A 24732-nucleotide genomic window follows, 5' to 3' on the forward strand; every position below is an offset into this window, starting at 1 on the left:
AGCTTCAAATTGATGTGTAGGTTGATTTAAGAAAACTTCAAAAACATGATTATTGATTTTGAGATGTTTGACTAGGGTTTGATAGTTCTTGACATGAATTTTTGGATGCTTGAATGTCATGGAATATTGATTGTTAGTGTTTAGTAGTAATGTGTGCTTCATTACCTTCAAAACGGCATATCATATGTGTGAATTGGTTTCCCGAAACTCAAAATGCAATTGATGAACTTGAAACTTTGAAAATGGACTTTTATTGCTCACTTGATGAGATTTCGGCTATTGTAAATGATGTTATTGATTGACCATAAGTGCTTAGTTGTATTCCTCGTCAAAATACCTTTCCAACGATATATGATAGGCATTATAAGTGTTTGCGGGTCAATTGTTGTGTTAGAATTGATTTTGGCTCGTGCATACTTGTGGAAAAACAGAAACAGACCTGCACAGATGGTGGCGCGGCGCGCCCCATCCCCGCGCGGCGCGCAGATGTACCTGGTCAGATTCTGACCTCCTCGTCCCATTTCACGTGAAATGTTTGATGACCTACGGACCTCCGATTCACATGAAACTTGTTTTAATACACTTGTATATGAATAATTAGCATAGAAAAATAGTCCGGGACCCGACCCGAACATGTTGACTTTTTCGTTGACTTTGACCCGACCAAGTTTGACTTTTTGTCAAACTTAACCAATTAATTATGCAATCTTTCTAACATGATTCTATACTTGTGTCTTGCATGAAACTTGACAATTTGCCTCACATGCTACATAATCGAGTCGTGTCGAGCCATAGGACTAATTGAACATCTTTGACCCTTCGTGACTATCGTTATTGATACAACCTAATTGTTTAGGTCGAGACTAGCATTGTTCTTTGCACGTTTACTTGTTGAAGTACTATTTCACTCTTGCAATCAAAGGTGAGATCATAGTCCCACTTTTACTCCTTTTGAACTTATATTTGGGATGAGAAAACATAAACGATTCTTTTGAACTAAGTGAACACAAGAACGGGAAAACAAACATTCTACATACGAGTTTAGAACAAAAAGCCTCAATTCGATTATCATTAGTTACACTTGACGGGTGTAAGCGAGAACTTATGTTATATGGCCATATGGGTTGACAACCCTCATCTTTGACGGTTCGCTACCGTCTACGGATGAAATATATTTTCGAGAATCAGTGTTTGTTCTAGCACTATGGATGGGGTATACAATGGATGGAATGTTAAGCTTTGATAATTGGGTGCTCGTGAATATTAACTTTTAGAATGTATTACTATTATTTCAACTTTGCAAACCTTGTGGTTCGACTTACTTACTTTTACTCACTTACTTACTTAAACCTATGATTTCACCAACGTTTTCGTTGACAGATTTCTATGTTTTTCTCAGGTCTTGCACGATATGTGATACATGCTTCCGCTCACTATTTGATACTTGCATTGGATGTCGAGTATACATGCATTACTTGGAGCGTCTTTTGACTTTACTTTAAACCGTGTCGCCTAGATTTCAAATGTACTTATAACCTTGTAACTTAACTTTTGGTTGAACAATTCTTGTAAACTTTGAAAACAATCTTTATTTTGAAATGAGGGTGACATATTTTGGTCAAACATTGTCATAAAGACTTATGACCAGGTAACGGGACCCACGTAGTCGACGCCGTCACTTGACGATTTGTCAGGGTCGCTACATATATATATATATATATATATATATATATATATATATATATATATATATACATATATATATATATATATATATATATATATATATATATATATATATATATATATATATATATATAAATATACTCAAAAATCAATTCCTAATATATCTCAACCAAAAAAAGCATGATACCTCATATATGCATGCTTATCTTTAGCTTATATAAGCATATACGTATGTATATTCAAGGAAAGGATTAACAATGATCCATTCCTAAAATATCTACACCTTATTATTCTTACTAAATTAAAAAAAATTACATGTAAGCATTAATGAATGAATATTTAAATCAACTAAATTGAGAAAATGACACCTAAGCTTATTAAAATCAATTTAATTGAGAAAATTACACATAAGTTTATTGTCACACGCTTTATAATAATGTATATATATATATATATATATATATATATATATATATCCTTAAATTGTAATCCTTAAAATGCTAATACAACAGATATCCTTAAATTGTATTCCTTAGAATGCTAATATGTTTCCCACACGACACATGTTAGGATGCATTAACTAAGCCTAAACTTTCTATAAATATTAAATTAAATGCATAATTTATTTTAGAAAGTTTCATGTTTATTAAATGTATTTTAAATTATTTATAGAAACTTGATGGTTGTTAATATGTGCCAACTAACAATATGAGGGATATACACATGCCCTCTATACATGATATTCATTATCATTGACAAATATAAAGATATGCCTGATTAATCTTTGACTTATAATTATAGAATTGTAATTGATTGAAAACTTGCATCTTTCATTAATATGTCGAGTATTTATAATGATATACAAGACCAATGATAAGAATAGAAGACCTAAACTTAAGGAACAAGTTAAAGAGACAAACATGGAAGTAAATATAATCCAATATAAATTGTATCTCCTATACTCCCTCTCAAGTTGGAGCATGAAGATTTCGAATACCCAACTTGTCGAGAAGAAACCGCAATTGTCGTGAACCGAGTCCTTTTGTAAGAATGTCAGCTATTTGTTGTTTGGTGTCGATTGGAAATGGTTGCACTTCTTTAGATTCTATTCGTTCATGAACGAAGTAACAATCCATCTCAACATGTTTTGTACGTTCATGAAACACTGGATTGTTAGCTATATGACGTGCTGCTTGATTGTCACAAAAAAGTGGAGTCGGGAAAGCAAAGCCAATTTTTAATTCACTCAATAGCCATCGAACCCATACAACTTCACTAACAGTAGAAGCCATGGATCTATATTCTGCCTCTGCCGGCGAACGAGATACAAGAGACTGCTTTTTAGTTTTCCAGGAAATCGGAGCACCCCCTAGAAGTAGGATATAACCGGTTCAAGAACGCCGTGTGTAAGGACACCCCAACCAATCTGAGTCACAGTAAGCTTTAAGTTCGAAACCACCTGTGCGAGGGAGTAATATCCCTTGTCCAGCAGTAGCCTTTAAGTACTGAAGCACTCTATGTACGCCTTCTAAGTGAGGCTGTCGAGGATCTGCAACAAATTGCGACAGAATGTTAACCGAGTAGGTGATGTCCGGTCGAGTAGCTTGCAAGTACAGGAGACGCCCGACCACTCGACGGTAATGTCCAGCATCTACCTTTGGTGCATCCTCACAACGATATAGTTTGTGGTTTTGCTCCATTGGAAAGAGGCTCGGACGAGACCCTTCGTAACCACAATCAGCAAGTATATCGAGAATGTATTTTCGTTGACTTAACACCAATCCCTCTGAAGTCCGAGCGACTTCAATGCCAAGAAAGTATTTGAGGTCACCAAGGTCCTTTATGCTAAATTGACGATCAAGCTCCGCTTTGGTGTGTTGTATTTTTGTAGCATCATTTCCTACCATGACTACATCATCTACATAAATAAGAGCTCCCACAAATGAGTCATGCTGCTGATAAATAAATAGTGAGTGATCAGCCTTTGATTGCATGAAGTCGAGTGCTAATAACGGTGTGGTGAACTTGTGGTACCAGTTGCGAGATGCTTACTTTAAACCGTAAAGTGATTTTTTGATAACGCCATTTTTATACACATATTTTAGGCGTTATCTCGTTCCATTTACTAATATTTTGAAGACTTTGTTGGAGATATCGAGATAATTGAGCTTAAAATGAAGAAAGTGTTATTTTATGGTTCGTTGGTTCGTATTTGATGATTTTTATTGAAGATATGGTTGAAACGAAGTTAGAGTTGAAGGAAAACGAGTCTCGGGTGAAAAAGTTGATTTCCATCACTTCAGGAGCATGTTTATCGCGTTTTGAATCATCATGGAGCATGACAAAGTGCACCAGAACGAGACAGCAAAAAGAGGGGCTTACTGACCAAAATATCGCGACTCAGTGTGTTCTGTCGCGTTTTGAACCCATCGCGGAACGCGATGCTTCCTGCCGCGGATCGCGATGCTTGTCGGTTTCCAGCTTATTGCCTATATCTATAAATAGTCGTTTTTCACCCCAAATTAGGGTTATGCAATTATTATTCCGAACTTTAGCCTACTGCAACCTTACTTACGAATTTCTTTGTCTTTCTACTCTATTTTACAAGGATTTAAGCTACATTAACATTCGTGGTTAGTTTTGATTCTCAATTTATTTGTTTACTTTCAATTTCCATTTAATCCATTGATCATGTCTAATTCTTTTACTTATTTATTTGTTATTTACTTTAACATGAGTAACTAAATCTTTTGTATTCACTTAGATGCATGAACCTAGGTGATGGATTGCGATCTTTTGGTTAATAACAATCGAATTAATTACACAATTTTATGTCTAGCTAAGATCCACCGTTATTAAAGCTTATTGATTGTTAAATCACGGAAGTTATTGATTAACTAACGACAGTTAAAATAATTAATAGCTTTTACTAGATTATTGAACGTGAATAATTTAGGAATACGTGAGATTTTATGAGGGACACCGATAATAAAGTTAAACGTATAGTGATTAAGCTTGAAATTAGTTGCAATAATTGTGAGGTTGTAAGGGACACCAAACCAACCTGAGTTAGATTATAATCTTGAGTAATATGTTGTGAATTGGTTAGTAATTCTAGGTTAACGACAGTTAAACTTAGGTTATTAGTCTTAAACTGTAGGAATCGACAGATAAATACAGTGTCACAATATTACAATTGTTTAATTAACGGGTTTAACCGAGCAATCCTAGCCTAGGGAATTGTAGCTGAGTGGATACGTTTGTTTTCTATTGAATTAAGTTTAATTTACTTTCGCGTTAAATTAGTTTTACAAACAAAAAACCCTTTTTTAAATCTTAGAATAATTAATAGTTCAAGTTTTCAATTACCTGCTCTCTGTGGAATGAATTGGTCAAATACTTGTTAATTACTACACGAACGGGTTATAGTTGCCTGAATTGTGTGATAATCTATAGGTATTTAGCTAATAATTTAGAGTACGAAATTACACATCAACTTTTTGGCGCCGCTGCCGGGGAGCGGTGTAATTTTTGGAAATTTGGTTAAGCTTTTGATTATTCGATCCTTTTGTGAGAAGCAATTCTTGCAAAAGTTACTTTCTGTTTTATTATTTTTGTTTGGATTTACGCGCGGGTTTGTTGTGGTGTGATCGCAGGTTAGGTACCAATAATTCTGGAACCGTCGAGAGTTTACTACACACGCAGCAAAGCTAAAGAAGAACAGGAAATCGCCGAGTATTTCACTGAGTTACCTTTTTATATTCCGGATTTTGAGTATATTAAGGAAGAAGTTAACATGGCTAAAGGGGCAGAAGGACAAACTATGGAAGCATTGATGAAAGCCACACGAGCTGGCAACGTACATTCCATCAGGCAACCACCGGTCACCACAGATTTTGAAGTCAAGGGACAGATTCTTAATATGATAACTCACCAGTGCCAATTCAGAGGTACACCGAAAGAGGATGCATTCGAGCATCTCCGTTCCTTCAAAAGCATTTGCAACTTGTTCAAGATTTCAAATATCACGGATACAGTTATCTATTTTAGGGTTTTTCCTTGGTCTTTGAAAGATGACGCCAAGGATTGGTTAGACTCATTGCCTGAAGGTGAAATCGATAGTTGGGCTACTATGGAGGATAAATTTTTGCTACGTTTCTTTCCTGCTGCAAAGGCCGCTCAACTGCAGAGCGAAATTAATCATTTTCTTCAGAAGCCACATGAGACACTATATGATGCTTGGACACGGTTCGGAAAAATGTTACGTAATTGTCCTCAACACGGGTTGAACAACTTCAATAAGGTCCAAATTTTCTACAAGGGTGTTAATGTGCCGACACGGAAAGAACTTGATATTGCTGCAGGTGGTTCTTTGATGAAGAAGACTCCGGATGACGCTTATGAAATCATCCAAGATACTGCTACGCATTCGTATAATTGGCATCAAGAGTTAGATCTTTCTCGCTCTTCTTATGTTGCTAGTACCGAAACTAGTGACGAGCTTGCTGCAGTTAAGGCTCAACTTGCTACTGTTAAGAGACAGATTGAGTCAATGACTAAAGAGATGCACGCTATGAAAGTTGGTTGTGAGTTATGTCAGGGGCCACATCTTACGAAGGATTGTAATCAGGCGACTATGGAAGAGCAGGTGAACTACTTGGGTAATCAATACAATAATCGGTATCAAGGAGGTGGTTCGGGTTATCAAAGGAACGGACCGCCGGGGTTCGTTAATCGAAATCAAAATCAGTCGTATGCGGATAAGGGTTCTTCACTAGAGGAGTTATTGTGGGGTTTTATTATAAATACGGATGCAAGCATCACGGCTTTGAGGCAAGATAGTGAATCAACAAAACAGCAGGTGCGAAGTCAGCAGGCCTCGATTCAGAATTTAGAACGGGATGTGGGGCGTATAGCTAAATCGCTAACGGAGAGACCACCGGGTGCTCTCCCTTCGAATACGCAAGTTAATCCGAATGTTAATGGGCCGCCTCGAACAATCTTGACTAATAACCACCGAAATGATGTGAGGAACAAAGAGCCTCAAGTTTCTAATTATTCGCAAGTTAATGCTATTTCTTGTGTTGAGGGCTATGGTTCCGATGAGGTTATACCGACTTATACTCATAATGGTGAAGACAGTTGGATTCGAGTCAGTGATATAACTCCCGTTTATGGTAATTACTTAATGAGTTTGATGACGGGGAGTTCTTCTAATACGGGTAATCAAGAGTCGGAAGTGAAAAGTGTTGAGACTACCGAGTCTCCTGAGTTTAGTGTTGATGAGATTAAAGTGGAAGAAGAGGTGAAACCGTCACCTAAGTTGAAAGTGTACAAGTCGCCTATTCCATATCCGAGAGCTCTTCAATCCGAGCAACCAAAGGACACTGTTTGTAAGTCTATTAATACTAATGATAATATTTGTGTGAATATACCTTTGGTTGATGTTCTTGCAGGTATGCCCAATTATGGGAAATTTTTAAAGGATTTAATGGCGAAGAAGGGTGATCATGAGCAGGCATCCTCCGCGTTTCTTGAAGCGGAATGTGCTGCTATTGTGAAGAAGAGTGATATGCCACCAAAGTTAGGTGATCCCGGGCCGTTCATAGTGCCCTGTAGGATTGATGACTCTGAAATTTTTAAGTGTTTAACTGATTCAGGTGCGAGTATCAATCTTATGCCATTATCTGTTTATTCACGTTTGGGTTTAGATGAACTTAAGTCAACTAATACTGGAGTTAGATTGATTAACCAGTCAATTAGTAAACCCATAGGGATTGCTGAAAATTTGGTGATTAAAATAGGTGAATTAGAGTTCCCAGCTGACTTTGTGGTTGTTGATATGCCAGAAGATAAGGTTGTACCCATTGTTTTAGGTAGACCATTTTTAGCAACTGCATGTGCATTGACTGACTGGAGGACTTGTAAGTTGATTTTGAGGGATAGAGGTAAGACTTTGAGTTTTCAAACAAAGTTTAGTGTTAAACCACCACCCACACCTGTTGATTCCGTGAATGTGCTTACTAGTGAAAATATTAATAATGTTAAAACTGAGACTAGTAACAAGCCTAAGTATGGGGGTGGAGTTGTTAAAGAAAAACATGTGGTTAAACCGCCCGATGATAGTGTTGTTGAAAGGTCTATGAGAAGATTATTCGGACGAGTTAAGAAAGCGATGAATGATAAGGATGAGCAGTTAAGACTTCAGTTAGTTTCTAATTTATCGAAGACAGAGAAACAAAAGTTAAGGGAATTGACTAGTGAGTCAAAAGCTGCAGATGATTGGTTGTTAGGTATGATTGGTAATGGTATTGAAAGTGGTGGTTCCCATGGTTTGAAGAAAGAGGGGACCCACCATCCGGGCATCAGTTGAGGAGAAGGTGGAGTCTAGTGCAAGACTCGTTAATAAACTTGCACAATGTGTATCCTTGTAACCTTGTATAATGCGTGAGTTTTTAAAATGAAAAAAAAACCTAAAAATTTGAAAAATCCAAAAATCCAAAAATATTTTTCTTTTTGTGTTTTGTTTTGTATATTCATTGCAGGTGCCATAATGTGATGACAATCGAGGAATGGCCGTCAGTGCAGAGCCGTCTATCACTCCGTTTCGCGATTATATTGCTCTATATCTGGTTATGCTTTTCCCCTTTTCACTATTTTTGTCCTCTCGAATTTATTTTTGATTTTCTGATTTCATGTAAATGAGGACATTACATGATCTTAAGTGTGGGGGGAGAGATAAATTCTCGCGGATTTTGAAAGCGGATTTTGAAATGATTACATGTTTTTAATAGCCTAATGGTCAAAATTTTAAACTTTTAAGGTTATAATTGAGATGTTTACCTATGAGAGCTTTGACTTGGAATTTTTGGGTTTGGCCGGTGAGGTTTATTAGTTTTAAGCAAATTGTTAGTGGTTTGATAATTATTAATGAATTTTGTTGACCATGACTTATGAATTTTAAGTATATAAGTGCTTGAGGAAAGACAATTGTTGAAAGTTGAAAGTTGAAAAGGGATAAATGTTGGGTAAATTTGGTTAAAAATGTTAAAATTTAATCTTATTTTATCTAGTTTAGTATTTGTTTCGGAAAATGACAACGCAACTTATTTTTGTCAAGAAATGAAGAATAGCGGTATTTAAGGCTTTAGGATAAAATGCGAGAAAAATGGTTAAATTAGAGATTATGATAAAAATGACTTCATATTTTGTGTTTATGACTTTTTGACTCTCTTAAAGAAGTGTTATACTCATAAGTGCTAGGTATGTAAGCTTGAAGAGGAAAAATCACAAATCTCTGACTCCGATGGACCCTTTATGGGGTGGCTTTTGCTGACTATGGAATGAATGGTATTGCTTTATGTCATGAGTTAAAGAATTCCTACAACAAAGCATTCATCATTCATCATCATCGATCACATCATCATCCATCCGTTACATCATACATTGCAGGTTCTACAGAGTTACAAATTGAAGACGAGGAAGACATTCAAAGAGGGTAGTATTGTTGAAAAAAAAAATGAAAAATGAAAAAAATGTTGAAAAAAAAGAAAAAGAAAAGGAAAAAGAAAGAATGTTTATGAGATCCGAGCTTAAGTAGTAGTTTCTAAGACTCGAACCGATAGATCCTTTGGGGTGCTAGATCACCTAACCACCTAAGACCTTTTCCCGGTTTGGGATCGGTTGGTTGAAGGTTCGTTACACGGGTCAAGGACACTACTATCTCAAGGCAAGGTGATCATCTTAGGTAGATTTAGTTTTAGAAACTCGTCTCATACTGATGCAGCAGTGATCACCTTTGGCTCATGATGTGGGTAATACCTAGTAAGACTAGACCTTGGGAAGAGTTACCTTTGCGGGGTACATTGGATAAGGGAGATGTGACCAGTATGTGGATGGCTTGCATATCTAGAAATTATAAGCATGAAATGGATTAAAGAGAGTTAAAAAGTTAAACGGAGTTTCCTACATGAACACAGGTATGAATCTATTTATAACTGGATCTCTGGTTAAATTGTGAAGTATTGGAATTTGCAATAGTGCCTTAAATATTGTTAGTAAGCTATCTTGATACGAATAAGAGTCATGTTACAAATACTAAACCTTATAACGTAAGATTATTTTTATCATTTGTAATCATCTTAAACCAATTGCTATCCGAGTTATATTTACATCATGAAATAAACAAAGGTGTAGAAATAACCCGAAAAGGTGGGTTTCTTTTTATATGAGGTGTAAGAATATGAATATTTATTGGTGATTAGCTTTTAAGGTTGAAAAGTTAAATCTTAAGGATTGATTGAATTAAAGAAGAGAAGGATAGTGAAAGCCTAGTGATGTTAAAAGGAAGTTAAGAGAATAGAATTTAGGCTTTGAGATGGAAAGTTTGAAGTAAGAAGTTAAGTTGTGGAAATTTTTGAGGTTTGAGTTATTAACCCAATTGTCTTTACATCTCAATTTATGACCTAAAACGTTTTGTGAAAGGATATTTGCAATAATGACCATTAGGATATTCTTTTTGACATGAGTTTTGAATGAGCGATCAATTGAATGAAAATGGGGGGAAGAAGGGGGGTGCGTTTGATGTTTTGTATGTTGTTTTTGAAAGTGACAGGAATTTGAAGGATTGTTTTGTGAGGAAATAAGCTTATTCATGGAAAGATGAAGAGTACGAAAGCTTATGGAGGATTGATTTGAAGACTTGAATCTTGCGGAATTTATTGAAGATTATTCATTTATTTATTGATTCGAGATTGACTTGCTTGAGGACAAGCAAGGTTCAAGTGTGGGGGATTTTGATAACGCCATTTTTATACACATATTTTAGGCGTTATCTCGTTCCATTTACTAATATTTTGAAGACTTTGTTGGAGATATCGAGATAATTGAGCTTAAAATGAAGAAAGTGTTATTTTATGGTTCGTTGGTTCGTATTTGATGATTTTTATTGAAGATATGGTTGAAACGAAGTTATAGTTGAAGGAAAACGAGTCTCGAGTGAAAAAGTTGATTTCCATCGCTTCAGGAGCATGTTTATCGCGTTTTGAATCATCATGGAGCATGACAAAGTGCACCAGAACGAGACAGCAAAAAGAGGGGCTTACTGACCAAAATATCGCGACTCAGTGTGTTCTGTCACGTTTTGAACCCATCGCGGAACGCGATGCTTCCTGCCGCGGATCGCGATGCTTGTCGGTTTCCAGCTTATTGCCTACATCTATAAATAGTCATTTTTCACCCCAAATTAGGGTTATGCAATTATTATTCCGAACTTTAGCCTACTGCAACCTTACTTACGAATTTCTTTGTCTTTCTACACTATTTTACAAGGATTTAAGCTACATTAACATTCGTGGTTAGTTTTGATTCTCAATTTATTTGTTTACTTTCAATTTCCATTTAATCCATTGATCATGTCTAATTCTTTTACTTATTTATTTGTTATTTACTTTAACATGAGTAACTAAATCTTTTGTATTCACTTAGATGCATGAACCTAGGTGATGGATTGCGATCTTTTGGTTAATAACAATCGAATTAATTACACAATTTTATGTCTAGCTAAGAACCACCGTTATTAAAGCTTATTGATTGTTAAATCACGGAAGTTATTGATTAACTAACGACAGTTAAAATAATTAATAGCTTTTACTAGATTATTGAACGTGAATAATTTAGGAATACGTGAGATTTTATGAGAGACACCGATAATAAAGTTAAACGTATAGTGATTAAGCTTGAAATTAGTTGCAATAATTGTGAGGTTGTAAGGGACACCAAACCAACCTGAGTTAGATTATAATCTTGAGTAATATCGTTGTGAATTGGTTAGTAATTCTAGGTTAACGACAGTTAAACTTAGGTTATTAGTCTTAAACTGTAGGAATCGACAGATAAATACAGTGTCACAATATTACAATTGTTTAATTAACGGGTTTAACCGAGCAATCCTAGCCTAGGGAATTGTAGCTGAGTGGATACGTTTGTTTCCTATTGAATTAAGTTTAATTTACTTTCGCGTTAAATTAGTTTTACAAAAAAAAAACCCTTTTTAAATCTTAGAATAATTAATAGTTCAAGTTTTCAATTACCTGCTCTCTGTGGAACGAATTGGTCAAATACTTGTTAATTACTACACGAACGGGTTATAGTTGCCTGAATTGTGTGATAATCTATAGGTATTTAGCTAATAATTTAGAGTATGAAATTACACATCATTTATTTAAACGACACACTCGGGTTTCTCCATCTTTAGCGAAACCTTGTGGTATTTTCATATAGATTTCTTCATGTAGGTCACCATGCAAGAAGGCGTTGTTTACGTCGAGTTGGTGAATGCTCCAACCGTTCTTAACTGCTACTGTTAAAAGTGTTCGGACCGTGACTAGTTTGGCAACCGGAGCAAACGTGTCATGGTAATCTACTCCCTCTGTCTGCGTAAATCCTTTGGCTACTGAACGAGCTTTATACCTTTCAATATCTCCATTGGGTATATAAATAATCTTGTATACCCATTTGGAGTCAATCGCTCGTTTACCCTGAGGCAAGGTCGTAAGAATCCAAGTTCCATTCTTTTCAAGTGCGTGTATCTCCTTTCGCATTGCTTCTTTCCAACATTCTCTTTTAGCAGCGTGATGATAAAATCTTGGTTCTTCATGTGAATCAATGGAAGCTAAGAATGCTTTATGAGAGTCAGAGAAAGAATTATATGAAACAAAATAGGATAAAGAATGTACCGTCGAGGACGCAGAATTGGAAGCGGTAGGTGCATTGTCAACCGAAGGGGGAAGATTAACTATGAAGTCTTCTAGATGCTTCGGTTGTGATTTATGTCGTGAAGGTCTACCAGTATTACCTTGGGCTGTACCATCAGGGATATCCATTTGATCATTAATTGGGCCGTATATATGTTCTTGATCCAAATCAACAGTTGGGCCGTTAACCTGATCTAGCTCCTCACTTGGGCCGTTAGTCTGATCCAACTCATCATTATGAGAAGTCTCATATTGTGGAATAATGTAATCATTTTGTGCAAAGAAATCAGCTTGATCATCATGAATATTGGTTTCTTTATGCAAAGTACCAAAGAGAAATTCGCTTTCAACGAACTTAACATCCCGGGAAACAATGACCTTTTTGTCATGAAGGTCATAAATCTTATAGCCTTTCACACCTAGCGGGTACCCTATAAATAAGCCCGGTCTCCCTCTCGCCTCAAACTTATCTCCACGAGTCGTGGTATTTCGATAGTAGGTGAGGCATCCAAAAATTTTCATGCCATGGTAGTCTGGTTTACGGTTAAACACGAGTTCATAAGGTGTTTTGTTTTTAATGACTTTGGATGGTAACCGATTGATGATAAAGGTAGCGGTCAAGACACATTCCCCCCAAAATTTCTTAGGCAAATTGGCTTCATACATTAAAGCTCTAGCCGTCTCAATTAAGTGCCTATATTTTCGCTCAACAACTCCATTTTGTTGTGGAGTGTGGGGGCAAGACGTTTCAAGTAAAATTCCATTTTTATTGTAGAAAGAGTGCATTTCATTAGAGGTAAATTCACCACCATTGTCGCTACGTACTCTTTTGACGGTTTTGCCAAACTGTGTTTTTATCATGTTAATGAAATTTACCAAGTGGGTACTTGCTTCATCTTTGAATTTTAATAAAAACACCCATACCATTCTACTATAATCATCGACAATGGTCAAAAAATAACTAGCACCTGTTAGAGATGGTACACGGTACTTCCCCCATATATCGCAATGTATTAATTCAAAACAATCATTACTTTTAATATTGCTATTAGGAAACGAAAGTCTCGTATGTTTTGCTTTAGAACAAGAATCACAAAATGAATTAAAAGAACTATTACGAAGGAAATCAATTCGGGTAAGCTTATCACCAGAAGCATGACCCAATCTTTTATGCCAAACATCAACGTTAGTTGCCATAGCTTTTCTCTTCTTTCCAAGCATCCCCATTCTGTATAGACCTTCTTTGCACCTACCCGCACCAATCAAGCTTCTCGTGTACAGTTTCTGCATGACACAAAAGTCAGGGAAAAAGGTTACAGCACATTGAAGTTCTTTAGTTAATCTACTAACAGACAAAAGATTGCATGTGAATTTAGGTATATATAAAACATCATTTATTTTGGTTCCTCCTGGTAACGAACAGTCGCCCTTCCCTGTGACTGGTACGGCATCCCCATTGGGAATGATTACCGGTGCTTCACGGTGACTTACAGTGGTATTATCAAGAATATCACTGTCATATGTGATGTGCTCAGTAGTTCCTGAGTCAACGACCCAGTCATTATCGTTATTACCTTTGGTGTTCATGTATGCCTTTGAGGTATTAACCTCTTTAACAGAGGTTTCTGCTTCCGAAAAATGCCTAACAAAAGAATCATATTGTTCTTTTGATAATCCAGGAATAGGTGACTGATATCGGCTAAAAAGTCACGTTTTTACCCCCGATATTGAGTCCCAAAAAGCATAAAGTTTAACGCTTTGTCGGAAAAATAATCGTTTTTTCGGTTAAACTTGTAGGCAAAGTAATTACGAAGACGATGCAAAAAGAATCAAGAGAATCGGAGATAAATGAAGATTCTAGAGCGAAAACGGTGAAAGTCAAGAAATCAAGTTACGATCCAGGAAACAAAGGCTGACCAGGCAACAAATCCGGCCTGCCATACGGCTTGCCATCCGGCTTGCCGTATGGGTACGGCTTGCCAAATACGCCCCACCATGCCCTTTGCCAACCCGGATACGGCTTGCCAAGTACGGCTTGCCATCCGGCTTGCCGTACGGCTTGCCAGCCGGATCCAGGCAATTTTCAATGTCTATTTAAGGGCTTTTGTTCACTCATTTCAACACACACCTCTCTTCACTCTCTCACTACAATACACTTTCTCTCACTAGAGCTTTCAAGGCCTTCTCACCTCCGAGCGGGAAATTAAGTACCCGGAGGCGAACACCGAAGATTGTACTAGGAGCGGGCTAGAGGTTGTCAGCACTTGTAATGGTTCAGATCTCGTCTGTAAACGGTGAACGCTTTCCTTAATTTAATAAAGTTATTATCTTGAGTTGCTTTCATCTTGCATGATTATCTATCTGTTACAATTGTTTATCATATGTTGAATGTTTTATCTGAAACTTGTTATGTTGTTATGCTGAAACCTTGACGGTTTAGAAGTTTAATTTACGGATCACCCTTTCCGCTTATTCACGTGGCTATAACCTAGTATTAGGACCTGATCAACCCTAGGATACTTGGTAAGTAGTTATGTCTGCTTAACTTCACAATAGGGATATAGTACCTACGTACGAATAAGTATTTGTTCGTCATAGAAGAGCTGCCCATTTAGGTTGTGATTAGAGTAAGCAATAGAGAGTTCAGTGAACACTAGCCTACTCAGAAGCATGATTCGCGTCAGAAGCAGTGTTCTTGAGATACTGTAAGATGATCCGGGGTTGAATAAGTGATCGCAAAGGAGAGACTTCTATCCCAATTAGCGATACCTAGGATATCTAAGATTGCACATCTGTTAATGTTAAGGCATAGCATAGTAATCACTGGTAGGATATTGCTTTAGTTAGACCAACTAGGATTAAGAAAAGCTGAGACGTTCCTTTATAGGGTAAACCACTTTGTTCATGTACCTAGGATTCCTTCCATAAGGTCGTTAAACCTTTTAGGTTAGCGTTGGGAGTAGGGATTACCTGTCTTAGCCAGAATCTTCAAAGCCTAAACTCTTAGTGACAAATCAGTTAGGTTCACAACACAGTTGATTGAGGTTTGGTGTTTATCTTAGGAAGTTGAACTCTTGCGATAATTCTCCTTCAGGATTCTATTCATCATACCTATCTTTACTTTTCCTGTCTAGTTATTATTCTATCTTACTTAGTTAACCTTAATCTATCACCTCTTGTCACTAGGGTTAATTATATAGGCACTTTTGTCCCACGTTACTGAATAAACATACAAAAATACGTACCTGAGTTATATTTACCACTTACTCGTTAAAAAGGAAGACAAGTAGGTGAACTACAGCTTGGAACCCCAGCTAAATATAAATAAAAAACAACCACTACCCCACTCCTCGTGGTAGCTGATTCTGACGTGCCGCGGCCTAACGACACCGTGAAAATAAAACCGTCCGTTTCGGCCATATCACGAGGAGAGGTAAGTTTTTGGCGCCGCTGCCGGGGACTTATTTTCTGTCTGTTAAGGTAATCGCTGATTCTATCAAGGCATCTGAGATTCTTGGGTGGTGTCTAAGAAAGACAATTATACACGAACTTGGTTATTGGATTTTCCGAACAGTCTCCAATTATATTGGAACCAAAAGGATCCTGCCTCTCCGGTTGTCTGCCTGGCCACTTGTTTCGAGGATAGATTGACAAGAATTACACATGCTTAACAAGCAGAGAGTTTGTCGGTATAGGATTTAAAGTCGCCATTATAGTAAACCCCTTTTCTTTCCAAATATAAAAACAAAACAAAATATTAATTATGGTTGTTCTTTCTGTAGTTTCCAGTTCAAACTTAACCGACTACGAAGAAAGTGTGAATGGCAGTTGCTCTCCCACGACTTCGGAAACCAGCGAAGTTTTTCTTTTTAAACCTAAAACAAATCTAAACCCTGATGAGTCTCATCAAGACTTGGTTCTTGATTCTTGTAGTCCAAGGAGCCAGATAATTTCATCTGACTCAATTTTGAATTCCTTTATGCTTAGATAGATAATGTGATTGCTTTGTGTTAGTTTTTAGGCTAGATTGAGGCAATTAGGATAGTTTTTGGCTCACGACCCGTCACTTGAGGTTTTAGGTTGAAAATTGGGTGAAATTCTTGGAAATTTGATGTTTTGCTAGCCTTGTTAGGCTTAGTGATTCATTAGGATTGCTTAGAATCTGAATTTGGAACAAAATAGGCTAGTTTGCTTGATTTTGAATTTTTGGTCAAACTACACGTTATTAGGACTTCGGTTTTTCCTATAGTTAAAACGTTTTTGAAATTTAGGATTGCCTTAGAACTAGTCCAAATGATGAAATCAATGGTTTGCTCGTGAAAATGTAGCCTAATCCCTGATTTTCCTTATTTTGTACGTTTTGAACAAAAAGGATATTTTTCGGTCAAACGGCTTTAATCTTTGCTTTTGACATGTTATAGCTCATCTTTGATGTCTAAAAATATTTAAGGTAATTAAAAATGGTCTTTCGGATCATTGTATGCTTAAATTTCATCATCTTTGGCTAAAAATTGCATATTACGACTAAATGGCTATAATTATTATTTATTGCATTATTTATAGTAATCACGGGTACACTATGAATTTTGCTCTAAATTTAGAATATAGTTCATTTCTATGTTGTTTGCGGTAATTTTGGCTATATTTGACTATAACAGGATTTTGGAAAACTCCATTTTTAAAGCCCTCATTTCGAATTTTTTTCGAAAAATATAGGCATTTTTGGAGTTTAAATTTTAATTTTTGGAACATGACCTACTTTATTTGATTGTGCAGATGTCTCGTCGTCGCAACCACGTTGAATTGCCAAACTGTCTTCTTAACCAAGATGATCCGGAAATATATGAACCCTTCATGCGGGTTTGGTATAACCGTGTTAAATCGGGAAATAAATACATTAATTGGACAATCCTCGAGGAGTGTGGATGGAATCAGGATCTTGGGCGGATGTTTGAATTCCAAGCCGATAGTAGGACGCATAGGGCTTGGAAAGTGTTGTTTGAGCTTAATGAGACCACCTATGATGAGCCATATGCGGAATTTATGGCCACGTGGAGTTTTGATTCGGAGGTGAGCCGAACCGATTATCTCACTCAGCAGTGTATTCACTTCAGACACCGGAACAGAATGTACCATTTAACTCTTGGGCAGTTTGCAAGATACCTCGAGTTATATAAAGAAACTCAGCTGAACCGGCGGATATTCAGAAACGGTCTAACCTCCCCAAATCAGATTCGACACCATGATTTCTGGCGCGAACACACCATCGACAATGACGACTGGCACTCGAATAAAAAGGCATCTAAATTTAGAAACCCCGAATTCCGAATACTCCACCACTTGATCACCAAAACCCTTTATCCAAAAGCCCAACACGGTGGCGCAGTTACTATCAGAGATATGCGCCTAATGAACGCCATCATCAACAACCAAAACATGCAGGTGGCGCATCTCCTCGCTCAATCCATCACTGCAGAAAAAGGTTCAGCGAGTGCAGTTGTTCCAGTTTTGGGAGGGGTTGTCACCAAGCTACTTAGGCGAATGGGTTTGTTGGGAGATGTTGATCGTTATAGGGTTGGGGCCATATCCGAGGAAATAGGGTATAAGTTATTGAGAAATTGGGATTTGATTCGCGTAGAAGATGAGCGCTTGATCATCCAAGCGAATCCCGACATACTGACTCCGAGGAACGGATGGTACCAGGTGTGAGAGTTCAGAGGTTTAGGCATGACAGCCGGACTCAGCATGGTAGTAGGAGGAGAGGTTCTCAGGAACCTAGGGACGAGGACAATCCGACGGCCCATGGGAGGCCCACAGACACCCGCCGACATTCATCAGTCGGAGAGGGTGATCGTCCGCGATCACGTTACCCGCCTTACGGTTATCAGTATCATATGGGGGAAGTACCGGGGTCGAAAAGCTGGTTCTCTCATCATGCGATCCTCAAGAACTTGGATCATTTGGCATATCACGCAGCGAGGCGCTTCGACATCCCGCCACCTCCTCATGAGTATCCGGTAATGCAGGCTTTTCGTGATCCTACGGGTGCCGGTCCTAGCCATCAGTTTCCGGGACCTCCAGATCCACCTACACATCATTACTCACAGCGCACAGTGATCTCATCTCCACCGCGTCCTCCACAGACTACAGGGGCCGAGGACTTCGTCAATCAGATATTTCACACCGACCCCATTCCTACGTCTGCTGTTGGACAGGACCCGGTGTGGGATCAGGCTGTGGAGCATAGTACAACTGCCGGGGTAACTCAAGGTATACAGGGCATGGATGTGAACCGCCAGTGGGGGCAGAACAGAGGTTCGCAGGATAGTTTCGGGTGGAACATGGGTCCGATGGTACACACGAGCACCTCATCATTGACAGGGTTAATAGCTAGACCGGGAGAGATTGAGTTTAGGGTATCCTCATATGTTAACACGGCAGAGTTGGCAGCTCAGCTTGCTACTGACGAGGAGTTGACCAGCGAGGGTCAGTCTAGGCTACGGAACCCAACAGGAGCTCGTACTAGAGTCGTCTATTCTACACCCTACTCCGCACCTCAGCCAGGACCTTGAGTACATTTTTGGAACATTATATTAATCATTATCGCCACATTTCATTTTATCATTTTACATTATATTGTGTACGCCCAGTTTTGGGCATTATTACTTTTATTTTTAGTATGCTTGTTTCTAGAATAATATTACATGAATAAACGTCACAAAGCAAACGACGATCTGGACCATACAAGGCGGACGATGGAGCAAAGACGACGTAAACGAGGATGACGCCGGTACCAGAATTGAAGAATCCAGATAAAACGCGCCATCCAATTGCACGTCCTGAAATCCTAGGGGAGTACTACGTTTTCAAACACCTTTTCAATTAGAATATACGCAATTACTATACCACTATAAACACTAAGTGTGGGATTGGCAACCCCACCAACATAAACTTTTAATAACACAAACGCCTCTTTTAAAAATTAAAGTGTGGGATACTTCGTAACCTTAACATTGAGGACAATGTTATTTTAAAGTGTGGGATAGCAAATGTTGCACATAACGATTCTTGTAAAATCCTCAAGTTTTCCACAAAATTTAAAACTTTTCAGAATTATAAAACGCTGAGGATGATTAAATTCTATAAAAGATCAAAACGTTTATATTACAAAATAGACAAAAAGGGTAAAACAAGGTTGAAAACTTTTTGCGAAAAATCAAAATCAATTCCCAATAGAGCATTGCATAACGAAAGGCGCAAATTCGACCCGTGATAATTGTTGTGAGGCACTCCCAAATAAGGCTTTATAAGCACTCATTTTTAGTGCTTCACTATATTTCCGTTGAGTGCGCCGATGTTAGCATCTCGGAATCAGAACTTGCTCTTGATCTACATTTCGGAATCACAAAATTTGACGAGAATGACTAAGTTGAAACCTTAGCTACCCATGAAGACAAAAACAACCCCCACCTTCATTTCCACTTTGACTTTCGCTCCACCAAATCCATTCCACTTTCCCTTATTTACTCTATCCGCTTCATAAACAAATAAATCCCGACAAATCATTCTGTCAGGAAAAACCTCCAGAAATCGCAAATAGAAAAAAAAATGTGAGCATCCAAGTCAAGTATCAAAGAAGATCGCCCAAAAAGGAGACCTCGAAGAGAAAAGCAAAAGATGCTTTCAGAAAGAAAAAAAAAAGAGCAAAGTCTCTATGAATAAAAGACTCAGAGAAAAGGAGCAGAACCAGCAAAGGCTCGAGAACAGAACTCCTGGCGATAAAAAGAAGGATGCTCATCAAAAAAATTCCCGACAAAAAGCTAAAAGGATCGACGAAATCAGTCTTTCAAAACAAAACTCCTATCTATCAAAAACCTTTCGCACTCTAGAAACTTCAACAATCCCCGTCTCTTCATAATTCAAGCTGGGTCAATAACCGAAAATTCTCGCAAATAAGTGATAGAGATTTGAGTCTTGATCAAGCCTATGACGAAGAATGTGAACATGACTGGCTAAGAGTGACTTCATTTCTTAGAACTTTAGGACACCCTAAACACTTGAGTGAAATGAGTGACCCGAGTGAGATAGCCTCAGTTATGTAACCTCCTCTCATGCTTGCGGGAAAAGATTTGAGAATAAGCAAAAAGAATAGAAACCAAGTTTCTGCTCTTCCGTCTTGCGGAACAAAACAGCTTGATCTCTACGAATCAAAGTCCTCACTGTTTTAAGTTCAGAAGTTTGCTTGAGGACAAGCAAAGTCTAAGTGTGGGATACTTGATATCGGCTAAAAAGTCACGTTTTTACCCCCGATATTGAGTCCCAAAAAGCATAAAGTTTAACGCTTTGTCGGCAAAATAATCATTTTTTCGGTTAAACTTGTAGGCAAAGTAATTACGAAGACGATGCAAAAAGAATCAAGAGAATCAGAGCTAAAATGAAGATTCTAGAGCGAAAACGGTGAAAGTCAAGAAATCAAGTTACGATCCAGGAAACAAAGGCTGACCAGGCAACAAATCCGGCCTGCCATACGGCTTGCCATCCGGCTTGCCGTATGGGTACGGCTTGCCAAATACGCCCCACCATGCCCTTTGCCAACCCGGATACGGCTTGCCAAGTACGGCTTGCCGTCCGGCTTGCCGTCCGGCTTGCCAGCCGGATCCAGGCAATTTTCAATGTCTATTTAAGGGCTTTTGTTCACTCATTTCAACACACACCTCTCTTCACTCTCTCACTACAATACACTTTCTCTCACTAGAGCTTTCAAGGCCTTCTCACCTCCGAGCGGGAAATTAAGTACCCGGAGGCGAACGCCGAAGATTGTACTAGGAGCGGGCTAGAGGTTGTCAGCACTAATAATGGTTCAGATCTCGTCTGTAAACGGTGAACGCTTTCCTTAATTTAATAAAGTTATTATCTTGAGTTGCTTTCATCTTGCATGATTATCTATCTGTTACAATTGTTTATCATATGTTGAATGTTTTATCTGAAACTTGTTATGTTGTTATGCTGAAACCTTGACGGTTTAGAAGTTTAATTTACGGATCACCCTTTCCGCTTATTCACGTGGCTATAACCTAGTATTAGGATCTGATCAACCCTAGGATACTTGGTAAGTAGTTGTGTGTGCTTAACGTCACAATAGGGATATAGTACCTACGTACGAATAAGTATTTGTTCGTCATAGAAGAGCTGCCCATTTAGGTTGTGATTAGAGTAAGCAATAGAGAGTTCAGTGAACACTAGCCTACTCAGAAGCATGATTCGCGTCAGAAGCAGTGTTCTTGAGATACTGTAAGATGATCCGGGGTTGAATAAGTGATCGCAAAGGAGAGACTTCTATCCCAATTAGCAGTACCTAGGATATCTAAGATTGCACATCTGTTAATGTTAAGGCATAGCATAGTAATCAGTGGTAGGATATTGCTTTAGTTAGACCAACTAGGATTAAGAAAAGCTGAGACGTTCCTTTATAGGGTAAACCACTTTGTTCATGTACCTAGGATTCCTTCCATAAGGTCGTTAAACCTTTTAGGTTAGCGTTGGGAGTAGGGATTACCTGTCTTAGCCAGAATCTTCAAAGCCTAAACTCTTAGTGACAAATCAGTTAGGTTCACAACCCAGATGATTGAGGTTTAGCGTTTATCTTAGGAAGTTGAACTCTTGCGATAATTCCCCTTCAGGATTCTATTCATCATACCTATCTTTACTTTTCCTGTCTAGTTATTATTCTATCTTACTTAGTTAACCTTAATCTATCACCTCTTGTCACTAGGGTTAATTATATAGGCACTTTTGTCCCACGTTACTGAACAAACATACAAAAATACGTACCTGAGTTATATTTACCACTTACTCGTTAAAAAGGAAGACAAGTAGGTGAACTATAGCTTGGAACCCCAGCTAAATATAAATAAAAAACAACCACTACCCCACTCCTCGTGGTAGCTGATTCTGACGTGCCGCGGCTTAACGACACCGCGAAAATAAAACCGTCCGTTTCGGCCATATCAGTGACTGATCATCAGAACTAGCGAAAGCAGCCTTCGGTTTCGTCACTTCTCTTTTCTTATTTCCCGGCCACCAATCTGGATACCCAATATTTTTGAAGCACCCACTCGACAAATGTCCTTCTTTTCCGCAATCTGCACAAACATCTTTAGTTTCAACACGTTTGATGTCCCTTGGTGTGAAACTCTGTTGTTTTTATCCTTTGTTACGTGTCGGTGTCCATGCCTTGAAAGCAGCAGCATCTTGGGTCGGTCTCTTTTCAGAAGAGATGTTTCTTTGTCGTTCATCTTCGGCTACTAAGTGGTAAGCGTTCCCCAGATTTGGTAGAGGATTCATGGCAAGGAGTTGGGTTTTAATGACCGAAAATTGATTGTCGAGTCCCATGAGAAACTCGTAAAATCGTTCCTTTTCTTTCAAAAGGATGGAATTTTTCCCAACATCACAAGTACACAGGCCGCACGTACAACTGGGAATCGATAAAATTGAGTCTATCTCATCCCAAAGAGCGCGCAGTTTTGTGTAATAAACCGAGACGGTGGATCCATCTTGATGGGTCATCGATAGAGTTTGCTTCAATTTGTATGCTCTAGGAGCACTTTCTTTACCAAACCGTTCTTTTAAGTCATTCCGGATTTCTGAAGCAGCCTTGGCATATTTAACGCTGCTCCGAATTTCTTTTTCCATCGCGGTGGTTAACCACCCTTTTACCATGGCGTCACATCTCATCCACAACATGTAGTCTGCTGCGGTTTGTTCTGGCTTTTTCAACGACCCATCAACGAAACCAACCTTGTTCTTGGCAAAGAGAAAGTTCATCATCTCTTGGGACCAATCGGCATAATTGGTGTCGTTGAGGGTTTCATTCACGTGCATTTGTTTCGGGTAATCAGAGGCATGAAAATAAAACGGAGAATTCACATCTGGTGAATTTTCGTTTTTCTTCCCTGATGAGGAATCGTCACCAGCCATGGTGATCGATTTGTTTTTTTTGTTTGTTTAGGTTTAGGATTGAACCGCTCTAGATACCATATAGAATTGTAATTGATTGAAAACTTGCATCTTTCATTAATATGTCGAGTATTTATAATGATATACAAGACCAATGATAAGAATAGAAGACCTAAACTTAAGGAACAAGTTAAAGAGACAAACATGGAAGTAAATATAATCCAATATAAATTGTATCTCCTATAATAATAGCTTGTTCGAGTATTCCTAAACAATATATATAAGGAACGTACGCACTCTGAGCTGATCATTCAATTCATACACTCATTAATAATCCCGTATAATATATGGCTACTGCTAATTACCACTTGTTCGTGTTACTCCTAACCCTAACCCTACTTGTGTTACAACAACTCACTGAAGCTTCCCGTCCCAGTTTTTTCTCTTCCACTAAAGATGATCATCAATGGCCTTCTGGTGGCACGAAATGGGCTGTTCTTGTAGCCGGTTCAAGAGGCTGGGAGAACTATCGTCATCAGGTGGGTATATATATATATATATATATATATATATATAGTGGTAGGATCAAGAGGGAAGTAACCATTCGGGGGAAGCGGGGGGAAGCAAATTTTTTTTTTTTTTTTTCGTTTTTTTAAAAAACTTTGTTCACGAACATTATAGATGAGATGAAAATATGAACATTTAGTAGAGACACTTTGTGATAAATGTTTTTATTTTGGCGGGAAAACGCTCGAAAAGTAATATATAAAAATTATCGTGTTTTTCGAGCGTATTTTGAGGTTTTAGCTATTGGGGTTTAGATATTAGGGTTTAGATATTAGGGTTTAGAGGGTATAGATATTAGGGTTTAGAAATTTAGGGTTTAGGGTTTAGATTTAGGGTTTATATTTAGGATTTAGATTGAGTTTTTAACACGAACGGTTTAGAGTTTTAGGGTTTAGGGTTTAGGGTTTAGGGTTTAGGGTTTAGGGTTTGGTGTTTTGGGTTTATGGAATAAACCCAAAACACCAAACCCTAAACCCTAAACCCTAAACCCTAAAACTCTAAATCGGGCTAAATTTTACTTCACAAAACATGAAAAAAAAACGTTCATATTCTTCACGAACAATATTATCTTGAATGTTATTTTTGTCGATCGTTTTCCCGCCTAAATAATAACATTCATCACGAAGTGTCTCTTCTAAATGTTCATATTTTCTTGTGATCTTGATGTCGGAAAAAAAAAATTTCAAAAAAAAACGAAATTTTTTATTTTTTTTTGCTTCCCCCCGCTTCCCCCCGAATGGTTACTTCCCCATTGATCCTGCCCCTATAT

Source organism: Rutidosis leptorrhynchoides, chromosome 4 (assembly GCF_046630445.1).
Source record: "Rutidosis leptorrhynchoides isolate AG116_Rl617_1_P2 chromosome 4, CSIRO_AGI_Rlap_v1, whole genome shotgun sequence".
NCBI classification, from domain to species: Eukaryota; Viridiplantae; Streptophyta; class Magnoliopsida; order Asterales; family Asteraceae; genus Rutidosis; species Rutidosis leptorrhynchoides.